Below are 24,440 nucleotides of genomic sequence, written 5' to 3'. Positions count from 1 at the left end.
TGTGAAAAATCCCCTCCCCCAATAAAAAAGTAAAATGCATGTTTTTTCCCATTTTACCCACCAAAAAGCGTAAAAAAATAATTAATACACATATTTGATATTGCCACGTGCGCAAAAGTCTGAACTATTAAAATATATTGTCAATTATCCTGTACGGTGAACGGCGTAAACGTAAAAAAAATAAAAAGTCCAAAATTGCTGCTTTTTTGTCACATTTTAGTCCAAATATTTTTTATAAAAAATGTATAAAAAGTAAAACCTAAGCAAAAGTGGTACTGATAAAAACTACAGATGATGGTGCAAAAAATTAGCCCTTATATCCCTCCATATACGAAAAAATGAGTAAGTTATAGGTGGTCAAAATAGGGCAATTTCAAACATACTAATTTTGTTTAAATGGTTTGAGATTTTTTTTAAGCGGTACAATTATAGAAAAGCATATAACATGGATATAATTTTAATTGTATTGACCCCCATTAATAAGGAAAACATGTAATTTTTACCGGAAAGTGTACAGCGTTAAAACAAAACCATCCAAAATTTGCTAAATTGAGGTTTTCTTTTCAATTTTCCCACATAAATAAGATTTGTTTGGTTGCACCGTACATTTTATGGTAAAATAAGTGATGTACCGTAATTATGAAGTGCAATTGATGATGCAAAAAAACAAGCCCTCATATGGGTCTGTGGATGGAAATATAAGAGAGTTATGATTTTTAGAAGGCGAGGAGGAAAAAACGAAAATGCAAAAATAAAATTGGTCTGGTCCTTATGGCCAAAATTTGCCTGGTCCTTAAGGGGTTAAAGGGAACCTGTCATCCCTTTCATACTGCCTGAACCATGATCATCAGGGCTTTTTCCAGCAGCCTCTCTCCACCCCACCAGCCTAACCCCTAGAGTACACAGGACGTACATGAATGTCCTGAGAGGCATCCAAACAATGAAGCTAGCACTCCATGGATCATGGTTACCTGCTGATAGAAAAAATTGCATGCCGATGTGAAGAAGTCTACGCCAGAAAATTGTACGGGACTGTCCTTATTGAAAAGAGTTACCAGCGGGCGCTGATAAAGTAGTGGGGGAGGTGAAAGAAAAACTATTAATTGCTGTCACCAAGTGTGTAAAGTGAGTACCTGAAAGGGTTAAACCGAGTCCGGCGTTTCCTGTTACCCACAAAAGCATGCCACAAAAAGTCAAAGGTAACAGAATGTCAAATGTTATCTAAAAAAAAGATGTCTAGCCTAAGAAAATGTCTAGCATAAAATGACTAGTGTTCTGGGGAGAAGTGTGTAATGCCAAGGGACCCCAGTAGCCAAGGCATTGGGCAGAAAGCCTCCGGCAACCCAATCCGCCAGTGTTATGTCTTAGTGATGTGTAAAGTATTGTCATGCATAGTCAAATGTCACAGTATGCATAGTCAAATGTCATAATATGCATATGTCATAATATGCATAGCCATAGTCTAATGTTATGATATAGATAGTCATAGTCCATAAGTCATGTTATACCATAGTCATAGGTATGTTGTTATTATTATACATAATCCTTATTCTCCGTTATACAAAAATCTACCAGAGCATGTATGGACATTTATACAGAGACTCTATTGTTCTATTGTGTTATCAGTTCTTGTCTACGAAAACAGTCTGGAAATGGATGTTGATACAATGCTCCAGGATTGCATGTGGCGCCACGGCCGTTTCGCTCCTCAAAGCTTTCCAGGACGGATGTCAAGGGTGACTTTAGTTAAGTAGGGGAGTTTGTGATGTCCCAGTACGGGATATGCATCTCACAGTCCTATCAGTTTGAGACTCTGCATGTCCCCAGGGCTCACCTGCAGTGTTCCCCCATAATGTAATTAATTGTATATTATGTGCAAAGGACCTTTGATAACATGATAATGTTGTCACATGTTAAAGTCACATGTTTTGTTACCCAGAGAGCACCAGGGGACCCACAGCTAGCCTATGGGCTCCTTGCTCAGCCCCCCTTTATAAGAAGGGGAGGTACTACAATATTTCTCTTCCTACACACTTTCTGCTGAGGCCAAGTCCAGTCCAGACGTCTCAGAGCCAGTGTCCAGCACATCTGGAGGCCTCAAGCCTAAATTACATCCACAAGCCAGTAAGTCAGGTCATCTCTGTCTGATGTCACTATCTTCAGGCAAGTCAAGTCTATTATAGTCAGCGTGGCTGTGCTAAAGTCTGTCCAAGTCACTGCAAGTCCCAGCAGGCTGCGAGGTCCCCTTTGTTACTGGTCACCTCTCTGGGATCCTGGCCTAGCTTTAAAGACTGTAGTCTACTTCAGTAAAACTACCGTTAACCCTGACCTGGCCTTGAACTCTTATTTTCCCTGCCTAACCTAGGACTAGCGGTGCTACTGTTCGGGTGGGTCTCAGTAAAACCATGCCCTGGCGTCACGAACATTTAGGGGTTAATACCACCTGCCTCTGGGCTACAACATCTGCCCCACACACCTCACATCGCATCCCCGTGGCTCACCACAATGGTGTAATGTTCTTTACTATGTTTCTGTTTTATGTTAGACAATGACAGATTTTATGTTTTCATGACACCACCATCATCATCATCATACACCAAAGCAGCAGGATTAAAGTCCAAGAGCTACAGGGAATCTAGTGCATAGGGATCTATCACAAAGTGATCTATTTATAATACATTGACTCACGACATTGAAAGTGACACGCCTGCAGCCTTCTTATAAAATACGGGGGTTGCCCTACATTCCGTATCTGAAATATAAGACAGTGCAGATGTATTAGGGCTTGGCCTCATTTGACCCTTATAGTCCATAGTTATTGGATTCATTTTGCGCTCCTTTTACATATTCTGTACACAGAAAAAAAGTATGGCAAGGGTTTTGACCCAATGCCACACATAGCAATAGACGGGCAGGGTGGCGGCTTTAAAGACATGAGGTCATCGTCACCTATTACATAGCCATTTCCTGTGTTTATGAGATTAATATCGAAGGCTGGCGCACGCTTGCTGCACCTCAGAAAGGAGAAACCGAACGAGCGATAAAGAAATTGCGCTTCCATATTATGGTTTGGTCATACATCATAAAAAAACAAATAACCTCTGCATGGTGTGTTATGTTCAATGGGAGGCCTCCGCCCTTATGTTTATCAAGTGCATGGAGCGCTGACTCACACAAGGCGGAGAGGATTGAAGACTTTGCTGCTTTTTTTTTTGTCAGCCAAAGTCTATAAATGACAACGCTGGGAGTCATTATTACACTTGCTCTATTTTTCCACCAATTTCCACTCTGGGCGGCTTTATTTCAAAGGTTTCCTTAATGCACTAATGTATACGGGGAAAGGAGATTTATTTTTAGCACAAAGGACCAGAAGTGAGGAAGAAAAAAAACATGAGCTGTGAATAAAACTCTTCCAAGTCTTTATATATAAAACAAATAGATTGCATTGGATTGCTCAATATTTCCATCTTTAATTTAGGTTAACATGCAATTTTTTGGTGCCTCACAAGACCGTGTTGTCTAGTCTGAGCATAATGTTAGCATTCCTGTCAGGTTTTGTGGGTGCTCCTGTTGTTTCAGGGGTGGCAATTCAACTGCTAAATAGTATGTATGGTCCCTCATTTTTTTAGAGCTGAGGAAAAAGTTCAATTCACCCCAGTGCAAGAAAAATTGCAAAACGTGTCACATTAAAATAAGTGTGCACTAGGATGCAGTCTATCGCAAGCCCTTCTCCTTAAAGGGGTACTCCGCCTCTAGACATCTTATCCCCTATCCAAAGGATAGGAGATAAGATGTCAGATCACCATGGTCCCACTGCTGGGGACCCCCGGGATCGCCACTGCGGCACCCCGCTGTCATTGCTGCACAGAGCGAGTTCGCTCTGCATGTAATGACGGGCAATACAGGGGCCGGAGCAACATTATGTCATGGCTCCACCCCCTCGTGATGTCACGGCCCGCCGCCTCAATACGAGTCTATGGGTGGGGGCGTGCAGTGCCGCAGCGGAGATTCCGGGGGTCCCCAGCAGCGGGACCACGGCGATCTGACATCTTATCCCCTCTCCTTTGGATAGGGGATAAGATGTCTAGGGGCGGAGTACCCCTTTAAGGACAGAGGCCCCCAACAAACCTACCCGTTCCCTTTGGGCCAGAAGGCACCTGCAAGGTTCTAGTTTCAAAATCCCTTTTTGCCAAAGCTACTAAGATACCACAAGTGCTCCCGTCATCTACCTAGGCGTCAACCAGGGTATCAGCCTAAGTAGCCATATACAGATGGCATCCCTGCTGAAGCAGAGGATGCCCAGGATTTGAAGGGAGGTGTGGAACCTAATGGCCACAAACACTTCCCCTAGACCTCCCCTTTTTCCCTAGACTTGAAGGTCTACCTCACCCTGACAAGCCATGTGACGCAAAGCAAGCAAAATTGATATAAAAAAAAGAAAATAAGAGGATGATGCAGTGCAAGGACTGCCTGGTCCCACTGTAAAATTTCCCCGATACTAGCCAGAAGGCCAGGATTCAAAGGGTGAGGTGCACAACGGTGAAGAGTAAGTAGAGCTGCACCATCACTCAGTGAGACACCAACACCTGGAAAGGTCAGGCACCTCAGGGTCACCACTCCGCAAGGCACAATATACCTCGACTCTATACCTTCCGGCCAAATCACCAGACCCAGAGGGAGCAGGTCTCATGAGGACATCTGTCGAATTGGCCATTACACCAACCCTGGAACACCCTGCTACACATGCCCCTTGTCATGCAGCATCCATCCTATATCATTGTTTCCTGCTTACTGATAAGAACAGATGCTACACTTGATCTTAGTCAAAAGGCCGAGAAGCGATCCTTTATACACAAGCTGTGTGAATATAGTTTCTTCCCTTGTGGCTAAGAACTGCTAGCCAGATGGAAGACCCTTTTAGATTGGCTGACACTGCCAGGACTGCCCTATAGACTTACATTATAAGTCCATCCTGACGAGATGACTGAGATGATTTAGTCAAAAACTGCACCACATTTGAATGCCAGGCATTTGCCTTCTAGATACCCTTTTTTGCTTGGATAACAGGCATTTCATTCCTATACATTTGGGTGCAAGGCATTCCCTTCCTATATGTACTTTTCAGTTAGATACCAGTCACTCCCTTCCTATATGTCCTTTTCAGTTAGATACCAGTCACTCCCTTCCTATATGTCCTTTTCAGTTGGGTACCAGGCATTTCCTTCCTATACGTCCTTTTCAGTTGGGTACCAGGCATTCCCTTCCTATATGTCCTTTTCAGTTGGGTACCAGGCATTTCCTTCCTATATGTCCTTTTCAGTTGAGTACCAGGCATTTCCTTCCTATATGTCCTTTTCAGTTGGGTACCAGGCATTCCCTTCCTATATGTCCTTTTCAGTTGGGTACCAGGCATTCCTTTCCTATATGTCCTTTTCAGTTGGGTACCAGGCATTTCCTTCCTATATGTCTTTTTCCGTTGTGTACCAGGCATTCCCTTCCTATATGTCCTTTTCAGTTGGGTACCAGGCATTCCCTTCTTATATGTCCTTTTCAGTTGGGTACCAGGCATTTCCTTCCTATAGGTCCTTTTCAGTTGGGTACCAGGCATTTCCTTCCTATATGTCCTTTTCAGTTGGGTACCAGGCATTTCCTTCCTATATGTCCTTTTCAGTTGGGTACCAGGCATTTCCTTCCTATATGTCCTTTTCAGTTGGGTGCCAGGAATTCCCTTCCTATATGTCCTTTTCAGTTGGGTGCCAGGCACAGCACAGAATGCTCTCTAGCAGGTATATTATGTGAGCTCTCAGTTGTTCTATGGATTGAAAAAAGTGGCACTCCAATGGAGCTGACACAATATTATTGTATATCATAGATAGCTTCAAAATGTAGATGTGGTGTCCCGGTACCGCATCCTATACGGTACTTGTATATAATCCCCATAGCCAGAGTCCCTAGGACGTCTCATCTAGGTATTAGTTATCTAATAATTCTTAGGATTTGTATATATATAGGCTCGTACAAGTGTTTATAAATAGTTAAATTACCTGTGCATAGCGTAACAGGACCTGCGGGTCACGTGATCAGGTAAACTAAATGGTTTATGGTTCAAGGACCTTTGGTAGGAAGTCAGGTGATCACCCACCATGCTTTGTAACAGTGTGAATGACAGCTGATTGGACCAATCCAAAATGGCTCAGCCCCTGCCCATATAAGGGAGCTGCAGCCATTAATCGCTCTCTTGTTCCTGTGCAGCCAAGCAAGCAACAGCTCTTTCCTCGTGGGCTGTTGATGGAGAAGGATCTGCGCTGCTGTCATCAGTGAGTTTAGGCCTGAGCCTTGCGGCGACGGCTTATATCTGCTAAATTGTGAGTGTGTCAATCCCTAAACACTCTACAAGATCACCGGACCTTATCTATCCCCTAAATCCGGACGGATCTTCGCAATATTCCCTAATTCAGAGACTTTATGAGAAGTCAAGGTCCGCAACAACTGTCAGTCATTGCACTAGATAGAGACTGTATTCCTGAGACTGTTACTGTTTATTGGATGTACCGCAAGCATTTAAGTAAAGTTATCCAAGTTCAAGTACCTTGTGGACCTTCAGTCATTTTATGCATGCACCTATCGTTACTGGGAAGGGCGACGATAGGCCGGAGAATTACCTCAGCATACTAGCCCTCAGCCTGGCGTCACGAACTATAGGGTTAACATTAACCCCTCATCTACCGAAACAACACCCCAACTACCATACACCCCCCAAGGGCTACCACAAAGCCTTTTTGGCGTTGCACGAACAGGATTCGGGTGTGTGCCTACTACAGTTGCCACTAGTGAAACTCCCCCCCCAGAGAACTTTATTCATGTACTGTGACCTACACTCTGGAGTAAAGGGTTGCGCACACGGTGCTGTGTGGAGGAAGTGCGCATGTAAAGTAAGGGGGGAGGCGAACAGTACAAGTACAGCTACAAGCTGTGAAAGGAAGTACTGAAGTTAGCGCGGGGCCTCCCTGCGCACGTGATCCAGAGACCCCGCCCACTGAAGCCCTCGTTGCCGCGGCGGCCATTTTGTTGGAGTCTAGTGTCGGAAACCAACAAAGAGAGACAGTTCAAAGGCGCAGAGTGCGACAACGGGTTGGACTGCGACAACGGGACTCTGAGATACCAGATTGCCGAATTGAAGTCCTATATAGAGTCACTTCAGCTGCTGATCAACGCACTCAAATTTTTATTAAAAGCTATTAAGTTTCAAGTCACCGCTCTCAAATTTGAAATCTACGCTCTCAAGTTCCAGATTAGAGAACAACTGCATATCTCCTTGGGACCTAGGAATTCAAGATCTATTTAAAGGGCCAGCATACCAAATACAGAGATGTCAGAACCTGCAGCCCCACAGTCCCCATCTGAACCGCAAGGGGGCGATGCTCCAGTGGCCCCACCAATGGGGTCTCCACCCCAAGTCAGAAGGGTGTTGCCGCCTTCACCAACACTTTCTACCTCACAAAGACGTGACCTAGCTGTGATTCCAGCAAGACCTCCATCACAGGCAGAGCAGGACCCAGCAAGCCCACCTTCAGTCTCTCCCTATGTGTTGGGAGCCCCTGTTGCTGCACCTGTCTTCTTGGTGAATCCTGTGCTCCCCACCTACAATGGTAACCCTTTTACATTGAGAGACTTTAAAGAAAAGTTCTACAGCCTCTTTGGATTTTATGCATTACCCCCTCATCAACAGATACAACTGCTTCTGGGACAGCTCCAAGGACCCGCCTTGGAAGAACTTCACACCTGGCCGGCGGCTGATAAAGCCACAGTGGGACAGATTTTTGAAGGACTTTCTCAAGTGTTTGAATCTCATTCTCCCTCGGAGGTACGCCACCGACTATATTAACGGCGTCAGAAGCCAGGTGAGACTCTCCGAGCATATGCAGTAGCTTTACAGAGCGCATTAGAGGCGGTACAGAAGTTGGATCAGGGCAATCGAGTACTGATGGACCGTTTTATAGAAGGGGCACTGAACAAATGGGACAAGGCCCAACTTAGGATGCTGGCCGTGCAAAATCCCGACATGGCTTTTTCAGCTTTTAAGAGACTAGCGGTTAAAGTAATAGAGTCGGGACCTCAGACAGAAGAGACTAGTGTTCCCGCTACCGAATCTCCGGGGCCTTCGCCCCAGCAACCTGTCCCTTCTCAATCTGCCCCGTCAACACCTTCTTCTAGCCCTTGGACAGCTGACTTACAAGACATCATACAGGACATTGAACAGTTAGCCAAGGCCTTTAAAGAAATGGCTGTACGGCCAAATCCTTCTAGATCTGCAACACCACCACCTAAGAAGGCTGACCCTCACCCTATTGGTCCACCTAGTACCCCTCCTGTGAGACCACCTGGGAGTCAGAGACCCGTCTGTAGCTATTGTAACAAGAATGGACACTGGAAGAGCCAATGCTGGGCTTTAAACGGGCGTCCCCTGGGGTTGAGGACCGCACCCCAGGAGTAGAGGCTGAAGGTCCAGAATCAACCAGCGACAAGAAGGGACTGTCTATGTATGTAGCTTCTTGTCCTTATGTACAGGTGATGGTTGAAGGTATCCAGTTACAATCTCTGATAGATGCGGGGTCTCAGGTAACCACTATTCTGCAGGGGGTTTTCTATAAGTATTGGGGCCCAGAAAGGTTGTGTGACCCTCAGTAAGCATAGTTTAGAGTAATTGCAGGGAACGGGAAACCAGTACCCAGGCATGGCTACTGGGAGCCCACGATGCAGGTGCGAAAACATGTGTTAGGAAGGCAGGGTGTGATTGTCACCAATGTTAGGGATGAAGTGGCAGCAGATTTCATTTTAGACATGAATATTATGGAGGCACTGTTTTGATGATATTGTCTGTGCACTGCATGCATCTCTCCCTCACCTGTCACCCCCAGGCCAGCGAGCTGCCCAACACCACCTCAAAATCCTCCAAGCAGAACAGAAGTTTGTGAATCATCAAGGAGAAATCTGTCGAGTAAGGATTCAAGATATCCGAGCCGTTAGTCTACAGCCACAGACGGAGACAGTTATTTGGTGTCGTGCCCGACCCGGGGTGAAAAATCAAGATTACCAAGTGCTCTTGGATCCCCTTCTACTGGAAGATTGTCCCTTGGTGCGAGCCGCTAGAAGCCTGGTAACAGTACGTAATGGGAAGGTTCCAGTGAGACTTATTAACCTCTCTCAAGTTGCGGTCCAACTACCCAAGTATACCCCAGTGGCTACCCTACACCATTTAGACGTCAGAGATGTGTTCTCGAAGTCACAAGTGGTTCAACGGGGACCTGACCAGAATCCTGTGGAACCTTGGTGGAGCCAACTACAGATAGGAGGCGAAGATACCCCCAAGGAACAGGTGGAAGGAGTCATCCAGGTGGCTAAGAAATATCAAGAAGCTTTCAGCAAGTTCCCCACAGACTTTGGCAGGACCACCATGATCAAACATAGGATTCTCACAATCCACCCATTAAAGAGAGACATCGCCCTGTGGCTCCTGGGATGTATCAGACCATAAAGAAAATGCTTGTGGAGATGAAAGAGGCTGATGTCATCCAGGAAAGCCAGAGTCCTTGGGCTGCACCTTTGGTCCTAGTGAAGAAAAAAAATGGGACTATCCGCTTTTGCGTGGATTACCGGAAGTTGAACAGCATAACTAATAAGGATGCCTATCCTCTCCCTCGCATCGAAGAATCCTTGACTGCGTTGGGGTCGGCCGCCTACTTTTCCACACTGGATCTGACGAGCGGCTACTGGCAGGTGCCAATGGCAGAAGAGGATATAGAGAAGACCGCATTTGTGACCACTATGGGTCTCTTCGAGTTCAAAAGTATGCCCTTTGGACTGTGCAATGCACCAGCTACTTTCCAACGCTTAATGGAGCGATGCTTGGGGCACCTTAACTTCCAGAGTGTTCTGTTGTATTTAGATGACATCATTGTCTATTCTCAGACATAGCAGGAACACCTGGATCACCTGAAAGAAGTTTTCCAAGTCCTTATCCAACATGGACTCAAGGTTAAACCTTCCAAATGTCACTTTCTAAAGCCACAAGTACACTATCTGGGACATGTCGTCAGTGCTCAAGGAGTCCAGCCTTATCCAGACAAAGTGAGTGCTGTGAAAGAGTGGCCTACACCCAGGACGGTGCGAGACGTCCGAAGTTTCCTGGGATTTGCTGGATATTACCGGCGCTTCATCCCCCATTTTGCTCAAATTGCTGGACCCTTGACCGAATTACTGAGAGGGACTGCCCGGGATAATTATAATGGGAGGCTCCCCATACAGTGGGCTGAGGAACTAGAAGATGCCTTTCGAGCCCTGAAGTACCTCCTCACGGAACCCCCCATTTTGGCGTATTTTGATTACAGCCTGCCGTTCCGTTTATACACAGACGCTAGCTTTGAAGGTCTGGGGGCGGTCTTATCTCAAGTGCAAGATGGCAAAGAGAGGGTGATTGCCTATGCCAGCCGGCATCTCCGAGGTGCTGAGAAGAATGATGCCAACTATAGCTCCTTCAAGTTGCTCTGCCTGGCCAGTAGGTGCTCTTGCGAATATAGAATTAAACATGTAATTCTTAAAGTAACCTAGGTAGGTTATGTAAAAGTGCTCTAGGGGTAAGTAGCGTGTAGCCAATAGACCCTAGCAGCCAACCTTACTGTGACCTAGCTTCCGGCTAGCCAGTATACCTTTCGTGTACTAACAGGTAACTTAATGTTGGCGAATAAAATGTGTGAGATAATAAAATTGTCTAGTCAGCTTGAAACCAAAGGTATAAAGAGCTGTACTAATGTTTAGTTAGCCTCATAAAGATGTATAGAGAGCTAATAAAATGTCTTAGAAGCTAGAAACTAAAGGAGAGATAGCTTTGTTAATGTCTAGATACCATTTATGTCTAGATAGCACCAATGTCTAGATAGATTTCTATTGTCTAGTCCAGATACTAGTAAGAGTATCAGAGAATGTAAATGTATTCAATGTTTACTTAGGATGTTTAGCAAATTTATAGATCATCCTGTTCTAGTCCTAGTCCCTCTGTCTTAGGGGACAGGCGTCGAGGTCGACTTATCTTAAGTAAGGGGGTTTGTGGTGTCCCGGTACCGCATCCTATACGGTACCTGTATATAAGTCCCCATAGCCAGAGTCCCTAGGACGTCTGGGTTCTTCTTAACTAGCCTGCCCCTAGTCACCTCTCATCTAGGTATTAGTTATCTAATAATTCTTAGGATTTGTATATATATAGGCTCGTACAAGTGTTTATAAATGGTAAAATTACCTGTGCATAGCGTAACAGGACCTGCGGGTCACGTGATCAGGTAAACTCTATGGTTTATGGTTCAAGGACCTTTGATAGGAAGTCAGGTGATCACCCACCATGCTTTGTAACAGTGAGTGACAGCTGATTGGTCCAATCCAAAATGGCTCAGCCCCTGCCCATATAAGGGAGCTGCAGCCATTAATCACTCTCTTGTTCCTGTGCAGCCAAGCAAGCAACAGCCCTTTCCTCGTAGGCTGTTGATGGAGAAGGATCTGCGCTGCTGTCATCAGTGAGTTTAGGCCTGAGCCTTGCGGCGACGGCTGATATCTGCTAAATTGTGAGTGTGTCAATCCCTAAACACTCTGCAAGATCACCGGACCTTATCTATCCCCGAAATCCAGACGGATCTTCGCAATATTCCCTAATTCAGAGACTTTATGAGAAGTCAAGGTCCACAACAACTGTCAGTCATTGCACTAGATAGAGACTGTATTCCTGAGACTGCTACTGTTCATTGGATGTACCGCAAGCATTTAAGTAAAGTTATCCAAGTTCAAGTACCTTGTGGACCTTCAGTCATTTTATGCATGCACCTATCGTTACTGGGAAGGGCGGCGATAGGCCGGAGAATTACCTCAGCATGTTAGCCCTCAGCCTGGCGTCACGAACTATAGGGTTAACATTAACCCCTCATCTACCGAAACAACACCCCAACTACCATACACCCCCCAAGGGCTACCACATAGAAAAGGGACAGTTTGAGAAAATATTGTACCATTGTTGGTTATAGAGACAGATGACCCCACCCAAGCCTCTGCTGTATGTGTACTTTATAGAGGTTGTTAAAATTGTTTCACTGTTTTGTGGGTAAACTTTTCCACAAGTAAATAAAATAAAATAAAAAAAAAGGAATAATAAGCAAAGAAAATCAGAGCAATTCACAGCAGTGCCACAAGCCGCAGTCTGGTCCACCACAAGCTTAATTGTTGGACAATATGTATGACATGGTCACTTAGAGGTCATTGGAGGGGGCCTGCTGCGAAGGCTGGAATATATCCAGTGCTACATGAGAAAATCATGGCAGCCGGACAGAAACATAATCCAAACCAAGCGAGCCATCTGTGAGCAGTACCGGCACCTCTACTCTGCTAGGTAAAGCCATGTACATGTTACTAGTCTTGTTAGACCTAAAAAGTACAATGACAGCAGTGAGTTGTCCTACACCCAATGAATGAGCTACCTTTATTTCTATTTGGGTATTTTAAAAGATTGTATGAAAAGCTAAAGATGGTAAATATAAGGAAAATAATGAAGGGGAATCAACCCTCTTTAGACAGATATCGATGGATATTAGATACAGTGTAGCCAGAAATGATAGATTATGTGCAACCTGCATATTTTGTATGTTTTATACCTCTCTTCATCATTTCTACTAAGGGAATCGCTATGTAGCATAAGTGGGGTGTAGTTGTCCATAGCAACCAATCAGATCCTTCTTTCATTTGTACAAGGGCCTCTGAACAATGAAAGAAGTGATCTGATTGGTTGCTATGGACAACTGCACCATTCTTCCTCTACACAGGTTTTGATAAATCTCCTCCATTTTTCCCATCAAAATGACACTACCATGAGGATCCACAAACAAATGGTCATTGGCAGTGGTCTCCAAACTGTGGACCTCTGGATGTTGCAAAACTACAACTCCTAGCAAGCCGTTGGCACTGCGCCGCCATGGCCTGTTTGCATGCTCACCACACAAGACTCCATTGCTGAATAAAAAGCATGGTGAAGCTCATGTAAAGTTTGCTGCACAACATTTGGAAAAGTCAGTAAAATACTGGGAAAATATAGTGCGGTCAGATGAAAGCAGAATGGTGAAACTGTTTAGTGCCATAAGACACACCATGTTTGGAGGAGAAATGGCACTGCACATCACCCTAAAAACACCATACCGAAAGACTTCTGGTTCCAGTGCGGGCATGTGAGGAGCTTGGAGACGGAGCTCCTTCACCCCGGACCCCTTACCCGCACCGGACCGGGTACATAGCAGGGCGCTTACCCCCCCCCCTGAACAGGACAGGTAGTCCCCTGACTTACCCGGGAGGTCCGGGACTGAGGAGACGGCTTCTTCTCCCTGCCACACGGCCCGGCGGCTCCAGACGGCCCTCGTTGCGTGCACAGCTGCAGCCGCCATCTTCTACACGCTACGCACCTCAGCCCTTCTCCCTGCCAGCACAGCAAGAAGGTACGGGAGCAGCATTACGGCGGAGAATAACGGGATCCCAGGCAGGCAGTGTGAAATACAAGAGGGGCTGCACCAGTATCCTCGCTCTGGCCACGCTACATCTGGGGTTCCAGGACTCAGTACCACCATTAGCAGCCCCTGTACCTCATTTCAAAGGCTCAACAGACCAGCTCACCCACGGCCACCAAGTACAACACTCCTAAGGGGACTCTCCAAGCCTCCTCATCAGCTTTCTATAACCCAGGAGGTGCCCTTCTTCCTCAAATCTGCAAGGGGGCCATCATTAAGTGACTTTCTTGTCCCAACCTCATCAGGCTTTTATGGAGAGGTTCCTGAATAATGGGTCCCAATGCTTTCCGCTCCGTCTGTTTCACTCTTGGGGTAGCCACTTGTGCAGTCTGCACAAACTCAGTTAATAGCTACGGAGGTTACTACTAGTCAGCCTTTATTCACCCAGGACGAGGGGACACCGGCACAACCGGGGCCTCTCCAAATAGCGCCCTTGCCGGGCGCACCGGACATTTCAGTGTCTACCCCCACTGATCTTCAAATGCTGGCAGCGGCCCTTGTCAAGCCCATCACCTCTACAATCCAACAAACACTGGAAAACACCATGTGCTCTACTTTACCACAGTTCCAGGTGGATCTTGGTGCCCAGGCGGGAAGGCTGGAGAACGTGGAACAAAGGATCATAACACTGGAAGATGAAAATAGCGGTTTGGCTACTTTGCTGCGACAAACTGAAACTGATCTCTGTTATGTCAGTGAAAAGTTTTCTGAAGTTCTGCAAAAGAGAAACGAAATTCTGCAAACTGGGGTAAAATCTCCTGCTGCTAAACTGGCATACATCAAAGTGCTCCCTAAACCGGGTAAGGACCCCTTAGACCCTGGGTCCTATCGCCCTATCTCCCTGATCAACCAGGACGTTAAATTGCTGTCTAAAATCCTGGCGGATCGTTTGGCGGTGTTCCTACCTTCCTTGACAGGGGATCGTCAAATGGGATTTGTGAAAACTCGTTCAGCTGTCACGAACATTAGAAAGGTTCTGGCAGTCATGGATAGCGCTCAGTTCCAGCCTCAGTAGGGATCCCACCCTGCTCTGCTAACGCTTGATGCGGAGAAAGCTTTTGATAATGTTTGTTGGGACTGGCTGGGGCTGGGGCTGAACAAATTTGGGATCGAGGGCAGATTTAGCTCCTTTCTGGCAGGATTATATGATGGCCTCACAGCTAGAGTGTATCGCGGGTATTCTTTCCGCCCCCATTTCCTTAACTAAGGGATGCCCTATATCGCCCCTGTTGTTCAATCTAGCGATCGAGCCCCTGGAGCGGGCTTTACTCTCCTCTGATATCTATTGGGGTATCAAGGTGGGGTCTCAAGAAGTTAAACTGTCAATGTTTGTGGACGATTTCCTTTTGTATCTTAGTACTCCAAGGGAGGATGTCCCCAAAATCCTGGACTTCCTCTCATATGTGGGAGGTTTTACGGGATATAAGATTAATGCGGCTAAAAGCATGCTTTTGCCCCTGGGAATGGCCTCCCCAAGATGGTTGCTGGATGTGGGCCTGATGGGAGTAGTGGTGGCCCCCTCTTTCATCACATATCTAGGTATACGCATAGGTAAGATGCCTGACACACTTTATGTGCCGAACTATGTGCCCCTTTTTAAGCTCATCTTTGCAGAGCTGACCAGATGGAAATCCCTGCCGTTATCTTTCCTTGGTCGCTGCCACTTGATCAAGATGATTAGTTTACCCCGCTTGCTATATCTCCTGCAGACGCTCCTGCTATTGTTGAAAAATGAGGATTTCAAGGCAAACGCCTTCGCACTGCCTTACAGAAACTCATGTTATGCAAGGCATGTAAGAGGCTATAATATGGCTTGCTTATTCCGACACGTAAGGGATAGTGTTGAGCAGCATAGGCCATATTCGAATTCGCGAATATTCGCAAATATATGGACGAATATTCGTCATATATTCGCGAATATTCATCATATATTCGCGAATATCCTCGTTTTATTTTCGAATGCGCGAAAAATCGCGTATGCGAAAATTTGCATCAAAATTATCATAAACGAAAATTCGCATATGCTAATTTTCGCATATGCGAAAATTCGCACGCCAGTTTCACACAGTACTATTAGAGCCTTCTTTACACCACACAAGCTGGAAGGAGAGAGGGATGATCACTGTGATGTGTACTGTGAAAAAAAAAATACGCATATTCGTAATTACGAATATATAGTGCTATATTCGTGAATTCGCGAATATGCGATATTCGCGAATAAAATTCGCTTTGCGAATATTCGCGAGCAACACTAGTAAGGGACTGGCTTCATGGGTGTTCCTTCTTTTCTAATATGACATTGGAAATGGCGCTTGCTGCCCTCTGGTCTTTATGGGGGCTGCTGCATACTGCTCATGCTAGACTGCCGGCAGGGTTTAAAAGCTCGATGCTGAAGGTTTTTGGCCTCCCGTTTCTCCTCTCCAAGAGAATGCCCTTGCTTGACCATACAGAGTTCCCGCAGGGTAGGTCTTCCCCCTTGGTTGTCACTGTGGGCTTCAAGGGGTTTCACAACAGTGAGGGACCTCATACATAGGTATACCCATAGGTGGCTCACTCCAGGAGAGATTCTAAGTTAGTTTGGGCTCTCTCATTCTCACTTCCTGCATGCCAATCAGGTCTACACCTTTTGCTTTTCTTGACTGAGGGACCTCACGCGGGAAGCACCGACACGTTCAGTCACGGCAGATTATTGGCAACTGATACAGACCTATATTTGGGATTATTGGCGTGTGACTCTACCTTTAACGCTAAAGTTCTTTTTGCTTCATCAATTGCACCCGCCAGAAGGGGATGAGGGTGAGTGGAGGAAGATTCCATGTTTTATTAGGGGATGTTTCGTTTCGTTTTCACTCATTGACGATTCTAGGACCGTCATTTCTACAAGCCATTAATGCTATGTTCCTTGTATACCCATTTTGTTCTCCTTTAGTCTGTAAGCTTATTGATTGTCTCTCTTTATATTATTGTCATATTATTTTATCTTCCCCTTGACCTTTATTGTCTGTACTGATCTCTTTTGTTTTGTTTGTAAAATGTTTAATAAAAAAAAAATATATATATATATATATATTTACCATACATTTTCTTTAATAAAGTAAATTTGGATCTGGCGTTACAAATAGAACAAACTAATTTCAAAAGTATCTAAAAAACACAATAACAGATGCAGGAAGGAAAACTAAAAATGTGACTTGGCCGGCGGCGCGAACACGTTATTCTTTTTGAATGCTTTCTATATATCAACACTGTACATGTTTAGTCGTATTATTCATCAATGTCCTCATTATTGTTCTTCACTACTAGAGTTCATCATTGTGTTCAGGGCAAAGAAATGCCAAATATTTAGAGGAAAAACAGAGAGACATTTTTCATGATGCGTTGGGATGGTATGAGGGTGGAGGATGGGTATTCATGTGGTTTAGATTACACAATCTAGTCAGCAGAAGAGGATCGTAGAATTGCTTCGAGTTCACAGGGATCTGGATAAGCCAATGTCTCGGAAAGTCAGATGCACAACACCTAAGGGCTGTCTCATGATGACAGCGCCGTCCATGGGCACTATTGGGGTATACCAGTAATCTTTAAACGGTGGGTCTCCAGCTGTTGCGAAACTACAACTTGGGGTCCCTTGGGGTCCACAGTTGTAGTTTTGCAACAGCTGGGGCCCTGGAGGTCCACAGTTTGGTCCACTGGGATACACAGATGTCCCATGAGAAATAACACTTTGACTACAGCAAATATATATAGCCATTAATCTGAATGGCCACCATATAGTACTATATAACTGTTACGTTATGCACTCCGGCCACACACGCTGGCCATGAGCGCATGGTCCCGTTACCTGCTGCTGCAACGTGGCAATGTGAGACAACGCGGAGCTGGTCTGGCTCTAGTCTTAAAGGGGTTGTCTATGATAAATATATGCATTGTGTAGCCCATAGAACACATACTTTAGGGAACAAAAAGAAGTATATTCCTCGGCAAGTTTCATAAAATAGGTATTTTCTTTATGAATTTTGTTCATCATGACGGCCAATCGCATCATACCAACGGGTTTCGAGCAGCCAAGTGCTTTTAGTCATAGTCTCAGACTATGACTAAGAACACCTAGCTGCTCAAAATATGCGTATTCATTAAAATAGTACCACAAGTACACAGCATCATTATAGCAAATCTCATCAGACCGACATGTTTTGTACAGCTAGGTGTTCTTAGTCATGGTCTGAGGCTCTAACTAAGAGCCCTTGGCTGCTTAAAATGCATCAGTCTGATGCAATTGGCCATCATGATGAAGAAAATAAATAAAGGAAAATTCCTATTTTATGGAACTTGCTCAGGAATATGTTTCTTGTTGTTACTGTGTATCCAGCGTGTGAGCCTAAGTTCTCGAGCTATTCGGAAAACCTGTGCAGAAGGATTAAGGTTTATAAAAAAAAAAATAACTTAACCACATTGTACTAAATCTTCCTCTCAAGCTACCCGACACCATAATATCCTATTATAAAGGAGGTTTGTATTAAGAACGTCTGTTCCATGAAGTAATCCACAAGAAAATATGATTGCAGCACACAGAAGTAGTAATTCAAGGTGGCTTTATTGCAATTTGCTACGTTTCAGCTGCCCATGCAGCCTTTCTCAGCATGGGCGGCTGAAACGTAGCAAATTGGAATAAAGCCACCTTGAATTACTACTTCTGTGTGCTGCAATCATATTTTCTTGTGGATTACTGTGGGCCCCGGACCTGGGCCTTTACTGTTGCCTGCACCGGACTGACTTCTCTATACTGAGGTGCTGCTCACACTGGACTTTGGGTATGTTCCATGAAGTAGCTAGAGGAACTTGATAAAAACTGTTGGATTTCGCAGTGGGAAAGACAGTGGTGATATTAGTCATTATCAATTTATACACCCAATGTTATTACTTATCCTGTTCCATCCTAATATTGGCACTACCTTTAGCAATGTTTGGAGACCCCAAAGAAAAGAATACTTTTCCCACAGATGCGTTGCGCTTGAAAGGGTACTTCAGAGAGAATTATATATATATTTTTTCGTAATCAATTGGTGGCAGAAATTATACAGATTTGTAAATTACATCTATTTAAAGCTGCTGTATGCTCCAGAGGAAGTTGTGTAGTTCTTTCCAGTCTGACCACAGTGCTCTCTGCTGACACCTCTGTCTGTGTCAGGAACTGTCCAGAGTAGGAGAGGTTTGTTATGGGAATTTTTTTCCTGCTCTGGACTAATTCCTGATGTGGTAGCGGGGTGTGATGAGGGCAGATATTGTTACCCTAGGGGCAGATGGCATTAACCCCTTGTATTTGTGACGCCAGAGCGTGGTTTAGTCTATAACCGCTAGAAGGTATACCGCTAGATCCTGGGCTAGGCACGGGGACAATAAAGACTCCGAAGCCAAGTTACGGACAACGGTAGCTTTACTGAGGGTAGACAGTTGGTTAAGTCTATACAGTTCATCCAGGGCTCAAGGAGGTGACCAGTGATGCAGAGACCTTAAAGGGGTACTCAGCCCCTAGACAGAGTTCGCTCTGTGCGTAATGACGGGCGATACAGGGGACGGAGCAGTGTGAGGTCATGGCTCCGCCCCTTGTGACATCACGGCCCGCCCCCTTAATGCAAGTCTATGGCAGACTTGTATTGAGGGGGCGGGCCGTGACTTCACAAGGGGCGGAGCCGTGATGTAACGATGCTCCGGCCCCTGTATTGCCCGTCATTACACGCAGGGCGAACTCGCTCTGTGCAGTAATGATAGCGGGGTGGCGCAGCAGCGATCCCGGGGGTTGCCAGCAGTGGGACCTCGGCGATTTGACATCTTATCCCCTATCCTTTGGATAGGGGATAAGATGTCTAGGGGCGGAGTACCCCTTTAAGGGCTTGCTGGGACTTGTAATAGGACTGGGCAATTGAATGAAGACCACGCTGACTTCACAGATGACAGGGACTGACTTGACTCATAAAGCTGTGACTTTAGCTTACTTGAATTGATGGTGGCTGCAGGACTTGACTTTGAGGCCTCCAACACTCTGGACACACACACTAGGCGACTGCACTGAACCTCAGCAGGAAGCAAGAGCTAAGAGCCAAGAGTGCTAAGAGAAAGAAGCTAGCTCCACCCAGGGCTTATATGAGGGAGACTACCAGGGAGCCCATAGGTCACTCTTGGGATCAACTGGTCGCTGGTACATCCTGGGTAACATGACATAACTCTGAAAGATACAACACATTTTATAATGTAATACACTGAAGAACATATGTACAGCGGGTAACAGATGCAAGGGGCCCTGAAGGAGGCTGCCTGACAAGGCTGCAAGGGTAAGGGGCAACATCTCCCGTACTGGGCTACCACAAACTCCCCCTCTTAAATACAGTCCTGGAGGGTGGAGGACTGAAGTGGTCACTGGGGCCTAGTAACAGTTCCTGGGGCATTATGCAAAATGTCCTTCACAGGTCTGGTTATAGAACAAGGTAGAAACGAGTCCATGTAGCACTGTAAATGTCCATACATGCTCTTTGGTTTGGTAAACATGTGAGATTAACAAGCTTTGTAACTGCTCTAGGAACATATTTTAGACCATTATACACACAAGTTTACAGATTGGGCTGCCGGAGGCTATCTACCCAATGCTTTGGCTGCTGGGGCCCCTTCGGTTCTTAACACTTCTCCTTAGAACTCAACAAGTAGCGTGATACTATATAACCATTTTACCTCTGCATAATGTACTCTGCCTCTACACGTGTCTTACATTTAGTTCCTTTGGGAGTTCTTAGTAAGGAATCACAGCTAAAAGCCGTGCACAAACACTTACACAAATGGTTACAAATAAATTTCTTGTCAAGTTTGTCAGGCACTTCTTAAATATTGCATAACCTGTGGAGAACAAAGGTACTTCACAAGGAAAGTTCGTGATATACAGTAAAATTATCATGGGTAGACTCCTTTAACTTCGGAAGTTGTCATCCCAGCCTCGCCGGTCGGACTGCTTCCGAGGCTGGGACATGTAAGGGGTCGATGGGACTGTGCCTCCTCCAATGGACTCACTCGGGTGTTCCAGTTCACCCGGGACAACGTGGACTCTGTAATGGTGAGGCTGATTGTAACCACCATTTGCACTGCAGCGGCTTGCGCCACTGGGGGAACAGCAGTTGGTGCCTGTTGGGCCGGCCAAACCTCCTCTGCGGGAGTAGGCCGAGGCACTTCAGTTGGTGCCTGCTGGTTAGACCAAACCTCCCCGACCACAGGAGTAGGCCAGGGCACAGTCACAGATGACTTTGGTAGTTACTTTGGTGCCGTAACAGGCACTTCGGGCATGTAAACCTCCTCCTCCTGGATGGTACCTCTGACTTTAGGTGGCAGCAACCCAAAGGGATCGGCGTCCCAGTCGTCCGATGGGAAGTAGGCAAATGGAATCTGGGTTGGATTCTTCGGATGGGTCACTGCAGCCACCCACTCTCCTCTCAAGCTCTGTACAGGAGTATACTCCACGATCTCCCCGCTCTCTAGAGAATGCAGTGGTGGGGAACATAGTCTCTCTGTACTGCCCAAGATGGTCCCACCATGATGACAGTCCATGAGGATGCCAAACCCCCGCACCTTATCGAACTTCACCATCATAGCGTGGCCGCATTCTATGGGGGGCTCTCCCTCTTGGGGATGCTCCAACTTTCTGATGTACAGGGCCTCTAATGTTTTGGTGTCCTCTTTCTGCGCCTGTTGCACCTCGTATGACAGAAGCTCTGGCCCATATCTTTCCATTCTCTGGGCCCTCAACCCTTCCACAATCTCGGCCACCTGAGCCTCTCTTCTGGCCCTCTGGGACTGGGCCGGAGGGACTGGGGGATGGGACTTCCCAGGCAGGAGAAGAAGATGCTCCCTCATGTATTGAATCAGTCCAGGTTTTTGCTCTGGGCTAGGGGTAGAAGGAGGGGTAGCCTCAGCTGGGGTACTCACTTCTGACTCCTCAGTGTGAATTTTGGCCCAGGACCCTCAGGTCCGGTGGTGAGGGGACAGCCTCACCGGTGATGATGCACATGAAGATACCGCCGTTCCCTCCTCCGGGGTTGGTGGCCAGTTTCCATTGTCCCCAAGCAACGGCACTTGGTAGCAGGCCTCTTCAGGAGATGCGGTGTAAACGATCTGCTAGCTCCTGAAACATCTGCGCCGCAGCAACTTTCTGGGCTTCCGGCGCTATCTTGGGACTCTCTTCATGTGTGCTTGCCTGTTCCGCCATGTTGCTCCTCTGACTGACTTCCTGCAAACTGGGAGGATCCGGCAAAACTGCTCCTTTTATGCAGGGCTTTGGGGAAATGGCTGCCGTCCGGAAGTGCATCAGGGGTGCAGCGCTGGGAGATATAGGAGAAAAAAAGATAGAGATGCTGTTACGCCGAGCGCTCCGGGTTCCCGCTCCTCCCCGGAGCGCTCGCTTCACTCCCTCCGCTGCAGCGCTCCGGTCACGTCCTCTGACCCGGGGCGCTGCGATCCTGCTGCCAGCCGGGATGCGATTCGCGATGCGGGTAGCGCCCGCTCGCGATGCGCACCCCGGCTCCCCTACCTGACTCGCTCCCCGTCTGTTCTGTCCCGGCGCGCGCGGCCCCGCTCCCTAGGGCGCGCGCGCGCCGGGTCTCTGCGATTTAAAGGGCCACTGCGCCGCTGATTGGCGCAGTGGTTCCAATTAGGGTTTTCACCTGTGCACTTCCCTATATTACCTCACTTCCCTTGCACTCCCTTGCCGGATCTTGTTGCCTTAGTGCCAGTGAAAGCGTTCCTTGTGTGTTCCTTGCCTGTGTTTCCAGACCTTCTGCCGTTGCCCCTGACTACGATCCTTGCTGCCTGCCCCGACCTTCTGCTACGTCCGACCTTGCTTCTGCCTACTCCCTTGTACCGCGCCTATCTTCAGCAGCCAGAGAGGTGAGCCGTTGCTAGTGGATACGACCTGGTCACTACCGCCGCAGCAAGACCATCCCGCTTTGCGGCGGGCTCTGGTGAAAACCAGTAGTGGCTTAGAACCGGTCCACTAGCACGGTCCACGCCAATCCCTCTCTGGCACAGAGGGTCCACTACCTGCCAGCCGGCATCGTGACAGTAGATCCGGCCATGGATCCCGCTGAAGTTCCTCTGCCAGTTGTCGCTGACCTCACCACGGTGGTCGCCCAGCAGTCACAACAGATAGCGCAACAAGGCCAACAGCTGTCTCAACTGACCGTTATGCTACAACAGTTGCTACCACAGCTTCAGCAGTCATCTCCTCCGCCAGCTCCTGCACCTCCTCCGCAGCGAGTGGCCGCTCCTGGGATACGCTTATCCTTGCCGGATAAATTTGATGGGGACTCTAAGTTTTGCCGTGGCTTTCTTTCCCAATGTTCCCTGCATCTGGAGATGATGTCGGACCTGTTTCCCACTGAAAGGTCTAAGGTGGCTTTCGTAGTCAGTCTTCTGTCCGGAAAAGCCCTGTCATGGGCCACACCGCTCTGGGACCGCAATGACCCCGTCACTGCCTCTGTACACTCCTTCTTCTCGGAAATCCGAAGTGTCTTTGAGGAACCTGCCCGAGCCTCTTCTGCTGAGACTGCCCTGTTGAACCTGGTCCAGGGTAATTCTTCCGTTGGCGAGTATGCCGTACAATTCCGTACACTTGCTTCAGAATTGTCCTGGAATAATGAGGCCCTCTGCGCGACCTTCAAAAAAGGCCTATCCAGCAACATTAAAGATGTTCTGGCCGCACGAGAAATTCCTGCTAATCTACATGAACTTATTCACCTAGCCACTCGCATTGACATGCGTTTTTCTGAAAGGCGTCAGGAACTCCGCCAAGATATGGACTCTGTTCGCACGAGGCGTTTCGTCTCCTCGGCTCCTCTCTCCTCTGGTCCCCTGCAATCTGTTCCTGTGCCTCCCGCCGTGGAGGCTATGCAGGTCGACCGGTCTCGCCTGACACCTCAAGAGAGGACACGACGCCGTATGGAGAACCTCTGCCTGTACTGTGCTAGTACCGAACACTTCCTGAGGGATTGTCCTATCCGTCCTCCCCGCCTGGAAAGACGTACGCTGACTCCGCACAAAGGTGAGACAGTCCTTGATGTCTACTCTGCTTCTCCACGTCTTACTGTGCCTGTGCGGATGTCTGCCTCTGCCTTCTCCTTCTCTACAGTGGCCTTCTTGGACTCTGGATCTGCAGGAAATTTTATTTTGGCCTCTCTCGTCAACAGGTTCAACATCCCAGTGACCAGTCTCGCCAGACCCCTCTACATCAATTGTGTAAATAATGAAAGATTGGACTGTACCATACGTTTCCGCACGGAGCCCCTTCTTATGAGCATCGGATCTCATCATGAGAGGATTGAACTTTTGGTCCTCCCCAATTGCACCTCGGAGATTCTCCTTGGACTTCCCTGGCTTCAACTTCATTCCCCAACCCTGGATTGGTCCACTGGGGAGATCAAGAGTTGGGGGTCCTCTTGTTCCAAGAACTGTCTAAAACCGGTTCCCAGTAACCCTTGCCGTAACTCTGTGGTTCCTCCAGTAACCGGTCTCCCTAAGGCCTATATGGACTTCGCGGATGTTTTCTGCAAAAAACAAGCTGAGACTCTACCTCCTCACAGGCCTTATGATTGCCCTATCGACCTCCTCCCGGGTACTACTCCACCCCGGGGCAGAATTTATCCTCTCTCTGCCCCAGAGACTCTTGCCATGTCCGAATACGTCCAGGAGAATCTAAAAAAGGGCTTTATCCGTAAATCCTCCTCTCCTGCCGGAGCCGGATTTTTCTTTGTGTCCAAAAAAGATGGCTCCCTACGTCCTTGCATTGACTACCGCGGTCTTAATAAAATCACGGTTAAG

At 47.0% G+C, this 24,440-nt stretch overlaps 1 pseudogene; it reads right to left on the bottom strand.

Moving 5' to 3' along the window:
• Positions 1 to 4,738: 4,738 nt before the first annotated feature.
• Positions 4,739 to 4,843, bottom strand: LOC130274711 (U2 spliceosomal RNA; annotated as a pseudogene).
• Between the last annotated feature and the right edge of the window lie 19,597 nt (positions 4,844 to 24,440).

Source organism: Hyla sarda, chromosome 5, assembly GCF_029499605.1.
Source record: "Hyla sarda isolate aHylSar1 chromosome 5, aHylSar1.hap1, whole genome shotgun sequence".
NCBI classification, from domain to species: Eukaryota; Metazoa; Chordata; class Amphibia; order Anura; family Hylidae; genus Hyla; species Hyla sarda.
This window is presented reverse-complemented; position numbering and strand designations above follow the sequence as displayed.